The 11,574-nt window shown below is 36.0% G+C and overlaps 1 long non-coding RNA gene across 1 annotated transcript; it reads right to left on the reverse strand.

The window, feature by feature from the left end:
- Positions 1-633: 633 nt before the first annotated feature.
- Positions 634-2,353, reverse strand: LOC128203390 (uncharacterized). The gene is made up of 3 exons (XR_008255937.1): positions 2,224-2,353; positions 1,201-1,317; positions 634-910 (listed from the first exon to the last, which is right to left on the reverse strand). It is a non-coding gene; the product is annotated as an uncharacterized LOC128203390 (long non-coding RNA).
- Between the last annotated feature and the right edge of the window lie 9,221 nt (positions 2,354-11,574).

Raw genomic sequence — 11,574 nt, forward strand, 5'->3', positions numbered from 1 at the left:
TTACGGACAACATAGTTATTATGATGGTACACTATGGGACTTTTATCCAAATTTTGAAGATTTTTTACTGTTAATTAAGAATATTTTGTCTTTATTTGATTTTTTTTCACATTATCAGAGATTATGAAATAAACACAACAGTTTCTGGTAAAATAAACTTCAGTTAACAGAAAAATTACGTTCAACCGAACATATTATTAATACACATGGAAAAAAATCATTTTGATTGATCTTGTGAGTCTTCGGAACAGAGCAGTATTTCGATGTTTGAAAATATATAGCAGTTTTATAAATTCACAAAAAATAGTTAATAATAAGACAACCTGCTGAAATCATTTAAATATTTTCTATGATGTCTAATGAACAATTCAAAAGACAATTTATGATAGTTTACCATTCAGTTTTGAAGAAAATATACATAATGTCATGTAACTATACATTTTTATAACTAATAAAATGCTTAAAAATCAACTTTTTTCTAGTAAAAAGCTCAATTGGACTTATTCATAAAATGTAATCATTCAAATAAATGAATTTTACTTATGATACTAACTCAGAATTCAGATTTGAAAACAATGAATGTACTTTTAAATTAAAATATGTAAAGAAACAAGAACACTAAGTAAGCGGTAATGCCCCTCCAAAAATGTCAGAGTGAAAGTTCTCAACTAATGTCTTTTTAATATTATAACATGTAAACAGTCTCTGCTGGTAATCGATGTCTATTTGTTTTATTTAGTCAATGGTATTCTAACATTTAGAACTTTTCACAATAATTCTTCACTCTTCAACATTTGAAGTTTGGTTTGTTCCCATGCGTTTGTACTTGTTGTGTCTGCACAGATGAAAATTACTCAATGCTGAGTCAATGCTGATTTAACAGGTCTTTACCCATCTAGAATGTTTAGTGCTGTATTAAAAGAAAAAAAAGTACTTTCTAACTAATTTTTATAGATAATAATACTGCCATACATACACAAAATAAAATATAAACAGTTTAATATTTCTCAACATTATTTAAAAACAACAACAATAAGCTGATACATACATGTATATAATACAAAGAAAATTACTAAATTTATCAATAAAATTCATCATCACCACCACCATCACCACCACCACAACCACTGGATTATTGAAAACAGTGAGTTTATAAAACAACAAACACCAACTCAAATATGTTTTATATGAAATACTCACATCATCTCTATCAGATGTGGATAGACATGGATGTCAAATCTGTCTCAATGATCCAACAAAGTATTTAATGCAGGCTGGAATTCTTCATATAATAGTAATATTCAGTCCTTTTCCTGCCTGAAAGAAATTAGACTTCTGATTATCAACAACAGAAACTACAACCGTAAAATACAAATACACATGTATTAATTATACATTCTGCACTAATATCCGTTTTAGCCAAGAGTAAGGGTTGGTAGGCACAAATGTGTAGATGTTGTGCATATAATTGATAATGATTCACAACAGTATGGCGTTCAACAAGACCTACACCAAGCAAATGAATGTCGCTTGTGTCCAAGCTGTTGTGGCTTCCAGCCCGAAACCATGTACATCTTTTAATACAGGTTTATTTTGAAATTATGCAGTTTGTAAACAAATAATGTGTATTTTTAAGTCTAATATTTTTCTAAGATAAAACAATCAAATAAAAGATTACATACTCATATCATATACATAAATGATGTACATAAGTACATTTAAAAATATGTAACATGTACATAATGCACCAGTCAATTGTAACCACGGCCCTCCAGGTCTGGGGATATGCCGGGGATATCCCGGAGAAATGGGCTGTTTTTTTAACTTTCAGGTGGCCTCGCAGTGCCGGGTGAATACGGTGGTTTTGTCTTTGAGCCAGATATAGCAGGGAATATGCCTTACCTAGGCTCCCTGGGGTAAGGGGCATATGGCGAGGATTTGACCATCAGTTCGTCCCCGCAGGACGAGGATTTTACCCGGGGTTGGCTGGACAGAAAGTCAAAGTCCCAGCTATTCCTCGGACCTGGTGGGGCTTTGGTTACAATTGACTGGTGCATTATAAGTAGATGTAAAGTATGTAACATGTATATTTATAGTACATGTAGAAATATTAAAACGCTGTCTTAACGTTTAGCAAATAAAAATGATTTAAGAATTCCAAAGAAATTAAAAAACAAACATTTTTGAACACATAAACTTACACAACTACTCAAGGATACTTACATGAATAGCCCTTTGATACGAATATCCCAATTCCATGCTGATTGTTGACATTAGTTTTTTCGACAGAAAATCTTCTCTTACGCGTATAATTCACTTATAATCCATGTTTTACTGTAATGACTCAAATTGTTAGATGTATCGTAATCAACTGTCAGTGTGCACGTTTAGTGTTTACTTATTTTAAACGTATATACATGACAAAACCGAGTTTCCAACTATTAATCGACGATGTAGAAATTCAATTATTGACCTATGAATAGCGGGGAAATACCTTCTGGTTCTAAAAATAGCAACATCCGGATATGTGTAGTGTTCTAAAAATAAAACAACTCGCGGGCAATCGTAATACAATTTTACTAATGTCACCTTCAACACATTAAAAAATAAAGTTAGGTGAACATTTAATCCAATATCGATTAAATTAAAGAAAACAGCTTACCTCATTGTTTATTAATGCAGTAAACATAACAAAACAACATAAAACATAATTATTCCCATTCACATAATTACCGGTCCACACATTTTACATTTCATTCGGAACTCCTCCGAATATTTACATTTCCGGCACATGATATTACAGTTAACTAATCGGAAAACGTAAACGAAACGGGAACAGTTATTAAACTTATTTGTCGTTTTTCAAATATAATGTTTTGAAGATAAATTGAAGACAATCTATTCAACCACAAATAGCATTTTTAACACCCATGCAATCGCCATCCATTTACATTTTTTAATCATAATAAAATAACAGTAACACCCAACTGTCAATCAACTTAAAAACCGCTCCTATCACTAACAAAAATAAATTCCCATTCCATAATAGGCGCGCTCTTCAGAGCGGCGCCAATGAAAATATAATAGGCGGGTTGGCTTTTAGATACGGAGAGAGTTTTATATTGTTTAAAAAAAGTGAGCAGACTGCCATCACTTTTAATGTTCTTACGGCGTAAAATACGAGAAAAGCTCTGACTACATATTTTTTTCAATCTCTCTTAATATCATTGAGGATGTAACTATAGCGAATCTGTTGTTTTTTTCTTCTTGAAATAAATTACAAGGTTATGTAATGTTATAGCCTTGGAGCAGCGACTGTGTTTACAGTTTTATCCATAACTCAAACAAACGTCAAGGCCTATGACGTAATTCTTGGCGTACATGCTTTTACTGACGCCAGCATTTTATCATGCTAAATGAATTATTCAAGTATACCATTGAACCGACTTAAAACACCAAACAAGAGTTCGTTGCAATAAATAAAACTATAGGCCTAGTTTCGTATATGTTCTTTATCGGAAGTTATTTGGTCTTAAAACAATTCTGAAAGTATTCACATTGGGTACAATATTTGTCAGATCATGACGTCATTCTGACGTCAAAGTATTAAGGTAAGATGACAGTCAGTTTTCATTAAAACGATTTGATTGGTAAGTTAAGTTAAAATTGTATGAATATTATTCAATCAGTAAACAGTTTGAATAACTTTGAACTAACCAAAACACAATATAACTTTATGTCAACCCAACGTCGAAACTTGACGTAACCATACACCGACGGTATGGTGGGAATGACACTCACCGTGAAAGGCAAATGATCCATACCAAATGCCAAAGCTATGAAGATGGTCGAACCTTTACTCAGATCCCAAGCGAATCGGAGTCGCTGCTGCCTATCGGACACTCCTCCTCTTCCGCCATGCAATGTCACTTCCGGTTTGTCGGTGGGAAACCGAAAGCGGCCTGGTTCCTGGTACTTTTGGTCGGCGATGGCGGCCATGTGTTTTATGAGCACCATGGCGTCGATGCAACAGATGAGGGAGACGAGCATTGCAAATAAAATAAGAACGATAAACAACATACAGTACCCGGTCCCAAGAGAGAAAGGAAGGAAGTGGCAATTGCCGTTGTTGTTATAGTCGTCGTCTACAGCACCGATTAAAGGTAGAATCCCGAATATGGCGGCGGATATCCAAACAAAGAATACAGTAAATTTTAAATATTTTGTCGACACATAAGGTTTCTTCTGCGCTGAAAGTTTTAATAACGTTGACCAGTGAATGCTCATCACCAGTAAACTCAACACTTGAGCGATTCTGAATGTTAAAACTCCCCACGTAAATCCATCACAAAGATACGGACTCCACTGTTGTTCTCTGACGCCCAGGTACGCTGGAATCGGTAACGTGAGCACGACGCTCCCGATCATGGCGGAAACTACCGAGATGAGGGCGACGTCTGTTACGTAAAAGTACGGAAAGTAGTGCGATAAGACGATGATGGCAAGAACATCTGTTACCACGGCCAGAGGGGAAACGACTAGCCACGTTACACCGTGACCGCTCTCCAGCATGTCTGTGTGCGCATAGCACGTTCTAGCCTTCTTGTCGCTCGGTGATGTAGGTTACGTTACACTAATTCTATCATTGGCATTGCAACATGTCATCAGAAGATATATGCACTGTTGTTGCGAAGCGACGTTTAACGGAGCAATAACACATGTGTTGAAATATAGTGAATATTAAACCAATATAAGCTTCCATTAAAGATGCACCGACGTGAACAATTTACCTTACAGACATGATAATTTCTCCTTCGATATATATGACGTATTTCACATGAAATAATAATATAGTTTGTTCAACGCGATTTAACTATTCTCTATGATGTGCCAGTATTTATAATCCGTGTATCTCTTCATACTGTATTTTCTTTCATTGTAGTTTTGGTTATTTATAGCGATATCCCATGAAAAGATTCAATAAAATTCCTGACCAAATGCTGTCCAACATGTTATCGTTTACCTTATCAAGATCATTTCAAACTAGCCCCAAACACTTTTTTTCTCCAATTCTGCCACTTAACAGTCGGGTGCTGAGACAACTCGTCGAGTAAGTCACTAAAAACTATGTTCAATAGCATTAAAAGCTCTATCCTAACTCCGGGGGACAGTAATCTGGCACAATAACAGCCACAAGTGATTCCAGGAATTCACGACAATAGCCACCCTGCTCTGTCACAATTTCCCAATTACCCTGGCCACGCTAACACTGATTGACAAGTCTCATGTTGTTTATATTTTACTCCAGCTATTATCCCGTGACCACCAGGAACCGCGCTACTCCGCCCAGGAAAGTAGTGCGGGACTCGTTTTTCTCGCCCAGTAATTAATACATCATGTCATCTTATGTAGCCTGTTTCCACACCATTATAACATCATCTTAACCTCCACTTGATAAGTACATGATTCTGAATTAATAATTAATTCTCCTTTTTTATCTAAGGGATTTGAAACTGGATAGAGGTTGTATTTCTAGCAACAACAGTTTTCCCGAGTGTTATCACCATTCTCAATTAAGGCACCGATTTTCAATTAACACCAGCGGCACGTGGCGTACGTGTGTAAGACTCTAGTGTCTCAAAAGACATATATATATATATATATATTGTCGTTTTGTAATACAAAAAGACACTGGATATTTCCATTCAAGTAAAATCGACTGTGTTAATTGTTTTTCCCTGACGTCCTTGTATTTACAGAGCTGGTGAAATATTACACTCGGTCGTTTATTTTGTCACAGATGCGAGCCTGTAACATCCCATCAAGTCTAGCAGTAGTCTTTACGTACTCGCCAAAATCGAAATTAAAAGACCGAGTAAATCGTATTTGTCTTCAGGTTTTAACAGTCCATAAACATCTAGCCCCGGCCCTGAGAAACTTTAATGATGTTCCGCACTAAATGTAAGAAAATTGTCCTGACGTGTGATTTAAGAATTTTAGATCCAGACATCCGTGTCTGTAGATATAAACGTCAAGCTGTGTCTAGCTACACGCGTCTGGGCGTTCACTCTAGGAAGGAAACATTCCTTGCCCATGGAGTGATGTTCCAGGAGATTCGCCAAGAATGTTTTATCTAAGAGGAAAACGCATTTCAATTCTGACATCGACAATGTTTTATCTGCTCCCTGTTTTATGTCACTTACAGTTTTTTTTTTTCTCTTTCAACCTGCGACTTTATTTAATAAAACCATGTGCCGTGGCAATCATTCGAAACGAGCCTTGTATTTACACTATCATTCCATCAAGGCATCCTACAACGTATAATGTTGTTGTTTTAGAGTTTATAAAGGTCTGCCCGCGATAAGGCATGACTAAACCATTACTTATATACTAGCAGACACCTGCAGACTGTAGTTATTTGTGTCGATATAAATAAGTTCAAACATGTACATAAACTTGCCACTCCTATCCGGCATTGACAGATATGACAAAAAAAACATAACAAAACCACCGAAATACCGAATTAAAGTTTCTCATGGCCGGGGCTAGATGTTTATGGACTGTTAAAACCTGAAGACAAATACGATTTACTCGGTCTTTTAATTCGCTGGACTCACATACAACAATCTTTACACGGTGACTTACCGGTGTCGTCAGGTCAAGACAACCAAGTGAGTTCATGTGACAATTTGAGGCTCAGACATGATAAGCATCCAATCAAGATTTAATTTAGATATACTCGTATATCCTATAACGACTGAGGACGTAACAAGATGCACAAGCCTACATGCCTAGACAAATGAGCATGAATACTTTCGACAGAATCAGAACAAAACCATACTTATAATTGTCATTTGAAGAATTTCATTAAAGCAGCAGACTTGTAGATTGTGTGATACGATATAGGCATGTTATTGCATATTTCTGTGCCTTACTGACATGGAATTCCACTTCAGAATTGTAAATGCGCTGGTTATGTTTACAAACGCCATAGCAACAAATGGTTAGGGTTAACAAGACTTCTGACTAGAAATTGTTATATTTGAGGTGAATATTCTGTTCTAAAGATGTGCAAAAGTAACAAGAGATATATACTACTAATATGGAATTCGGGCATGGAGGTGGCTTTGCTGGGGAAAGGTGAGGTGACTAGGGTAACCAGGAAGAGGTTTCCACTCTTTCACGGAGAAATATTTTTACTTTGCATTTTTAAAAACGTCTGAAATCTCGAAATGCCTAAAAAGCCTAGGCCTGAAAATTTCTGATATTTTTTACTGTAGTTATTCATATTTTCTTTTATGCTATGTTGTCACTAGGAGTGACCCCTTTCATTAAACTAAAGAAAAAATACTTTAAGGTTAAATGTCACTAAATACTTTACATGATTAAATGAGGCGTTCAGTCCCGTCAATCGACTGTGTCCAGAGATTAACAGGGTAAACATTGTTGTAATATCCTCTTACGTTTTGGGTCAGAAACTCAGACTCAGAATTGTGATGTTCTAAACATAAAAAGTCGTCTATACCCTTTGTATTGGCATATGGTTGTAATAGGTAATAGTAGCAGTAGTCATTAAGGGAATCGATACGTTAGGGTTATAAAGTGGTTGTAATACAAATAATCTACACCATGAAATGTAATTGACCGCTACTCATTGTTTTGTGAAAATTTCTCAAGTACGTTTTTTCACTTTAGATTTAGCTTTTTTTAATAATTTCAAAATGTTTTAATCAACCATTTTATTAAAAAGTACGACTTTTAAATAAAGATAAAACCTTCAAGATTCTGAATGTTATAAAATGAGTTCAGGTTCAGAAATATATTACGATCTTATATTCTAAAAACAATTCTCTTCTATATAAATGGAGTTATTTTGTGATATTTGGGTATCTCGAGTCCAAACGCCGACTGAAAGCGTAAATTGATGTGGACCATGTACTTATTCAAAGCTATTGCTTCACTTTATTCAAAGTATACTTAAAGTGCCTTTGTGGTAAATAGGATGAAGAAAGAATACAATTTGATTGAGTGAACACTTGATCAATTTAATCGTTACGTTAGCGCTGGCTGTGGATCTAGTGAAAGCAATTTCATGGCTATCTGGCTAATGTAATTTGCCAAATAAAATCCTCACCACATGCACTGTGACATTGTTTCAATATTTAATTTTGCGGCCTTCGCGGTCCCCCTATTGATTACGCTTCGTCTATATTAGGTCTCGCAGCGCATTGGGTTGCCAATACAGAACGCTAGAGACGGATTTCGGTGCACGCTGATCCTCTTTGACATCAACGACTCATGCCATGTGTTAATGATACGTTACAACAGCTTTTATATGTATGTATTACAATAGCTATATTTATGCATTCATTGTCAAAGAAATAACGTCAGAAAGTATTATGAACATTTAGATAAACTAATTTTTTTTACGTTAACTGGTTTCTTTTTTTAATATTCATTATAGCGATATTTTGGAAATAAATTAACTTAATTTTTTAAGGAATTTAACCATGATCAGCATTACGATGAAAAAAGTAATTTCATGGCCATAAATAACGTCAGCCAGACTGGCTGTACACAGAGTATACAAATAGGTTCTTGCTTATCTGTTATAGGGTACTAGCTTTAGAAGTTTATCTTTCTCATAAAGTCTGAAGATGTGAACAGTCCTTAAAGTAACACACGATAAAAGTACTAGCATAGATAGTAATACTCGTTCAGTGTTCAGCACCTCATATTGTAACAGTAACCATCGGATATCAGTTATCATGCGACTATTTACCAAGGTTAACACTTGACTCTGGAGTGTTAATATACCGCTGTTCAGTCTTTTATTAGCATCGTTTTCCCCGTAAAGCCTCGAAACATTGTTTCCATATTGTCGTTTGTCATGCCGAGGGATGGAATGTACTGACAGCTTGCAGAAAGTGTCGACTTTTCAGAAGTTGCACAACGAACAACTTTCGTATTTCTATAAGAAATTAATCTGGCATGCAAACCGGTGTTCTTTCCAATTCCAAAAAAATTTAAAGTTATAACAATGATGGCAATGATATTTCGAATGGCAAATTATTCATTATAAATTCCATTAGTTACAGGGACAAACCAAGTGAATTAATGCACCCTATTTCGAAATAGTACGCTATTGTATATAAATAGTTCATTTTATTATATCTCACGTGACCCGCCCATGTTATATTTTCATATACCAATCATGAGCAGTTTCATATTATTATACCTCACGTGACCTGCCCATGTTAATTTATCATATACCCGTCATGGGCAATTTCGTACTGTCACACACTGACCGATTGACATGATACTGTCACGTAGCACGCGCATTTTTGGTTTCCCAAGTCGGAGGTGTTAAGCGCTTATTAAAATGTGTTGTAAAGCTGGTAACTTCCGGTGTTTGCATTATTTCTTTTCGACATTTACAGCAAAATGACAACTAATGAAAATAAACAATAATTACAGAATAAATATATTAAACTTAAAAGTTGTGTAATAGTGAAACATCTTTATATATGTATATAAATGTAACTGTGTTCGGTATTATAAAATTAATATTGCATGACTTCCAGTGTGACAGTACATATTGTCAACATTCGGGTAAATACTGTTATCCTCGGCTTTGCCTCGGGAAACAGTATTTCCCTCATGTTGACAACTTGTACTGTCACACTTGAAGCCATGCAATATTTATATACTGTCACACACTGACAATACAGTTTTGCCCAGTTGACATGATACTGTCACATAGCACGCGCGTTTAAAAATAGAAAATTTTGAATTCCCAAATTTGAGTTGGAAAGCGCGTATTGAAACGTGTTCTTGACGTCACGACGCGCAGTAATTTGTAATCACTGCTTACGTTCATTCAATATAATGTCTTTAAAGAGTTATTTTGTTTTGTTTTGAATCTATATTATTTGCAAAGTAATTGTTTAAGGAAATCATCTATTGAAATATCACAATTATGCTTACTTAAAGTGTATACAAAAAGAAATGTGTGTGACTCATTTAGCATGGAGGTTGTCAGCTGGAGGTATTTCAGTTGGTGAGGAATTATGATTGGTCGTTGATAAGGGATTGTGATTGGTTGTCGGTAAAGGATTGTGATTGCTCGTTGGTGAAGTATTGTGATTGGTCGCTTGTGAAGACTTGTAACTGTTATGTGAGAGGTCGTTAATGAAGTATTGTGAGTGGCTGTTGATGAGTTATTGTGATATAACGTTGATGAGGTATGCTGAATGCTTCTTGATGGTCGTTTGTATTTTGATTTCTTCTTCATGGGGTGATGCGATTGCTTTTTGTGATCGGTTGTTGGTGAGTTATTTTGATTTGACGTCGTTGAGGTATTATGAATGCTTGTGATTGGTCGTTCGTAAAAGATTGTGAATTGTCGTTGGTGAGGTATTGTGAAAGCTTTTTGGTGATATAGCGTGATCGGTCGTTGTGAAAATTAAGCTTTTTAACGCTATCACATTTTTTCTTAGCACGTAATTTCGTGCTTGGTTTCAACTGGTGTATTTTAATACTAACAAATGTGTTTCTCATAGTTTACTTTCCAAACTATAAGACTGGTAATAAACATAAAAGACATTCAAATTCCTTCCAAATTGCTAAGAACTACATAAATTAATATTCGTAAACTCTTCATAAAGGAGTATTTTATCATGTTATTGGCTGCATCACATTCATGATAGTTGCATGTAAATACATATAATGTCTAATGAACATTGATTTACGAGCCATTCAGTCAACAAATAAACTGTGTGCTAATTATCATTTAGATAATATCTCAGAAGTCCGACCGCTGCATCTCAAAAGAGTGGCCTCGCCTCGGTAGCCTGCGAGTAGGGACTGGTGAGGACCTCTCAAGGGACCGAACTCGGAGCGGCAATGGGTAATGTTTTTCTTGTCCTGAGTCTGAGTCAGAAATTTTATTGACACTTGCTTGAATATCATAATGCAATGCAGTTGTCACATCAGTCATACTTCGCTCCGAGGGTATTTTAGGCGTACTGGTAATACTGCATGTGAGCGACTGGTCAGCACAAAAGTCAGTTTTAAATGACCAGTTTCCACGGTTAAAAGCCGTTGTTTCCTCAGACCAAGGGCTGATCACGTGACTCCGCGACATTACTTCCTGATGGCCGGAGGAGTCGCTGACATTCCCTTTCTCTAGTCCGGAAGTGAATCCAGAATCGCCGTAGTCTGCGTCCGTTGTTACGATCAAAGGGACGCATGGATGATCCGGCTTTCGCTTCAACGTGTTTGATTTAGAACTAACTGGGCTTTTAGAAAATGGATTGTCACTGAGACTGGTACAACTGGACGTCCGGGAATCTGATTTAGAACTTCTTGATATCACAGCACGAGTCTTAAATTCACCATGGCCAGACCCGTTCTCCAAAAACGGGATTGACCCGGAACTATTCAGGTCCTCTGGTTTCTATTTGATGGATTCAAAACACTGCACCATCCCACCATACACCATGGAGGCAGTATTTTCATGTAAATCTAGAGATTCTTCGAATCCTCTGTCTGTCTCCTCGTCAAATAAAGACG

The sequence above is a fragment of the Mya arenaria genome, chromosome 9 (assembly GCF_026914265.1).
Source record: "Mya arenaria isolate MELC-2E11 chromosome 9, ASM2691426v1".
Lineage (NCBI taxonomy): Eukaryota > Metazoa > Mollusca > Bivalvia > Myida > Myidae > Mya > Mya arenaria.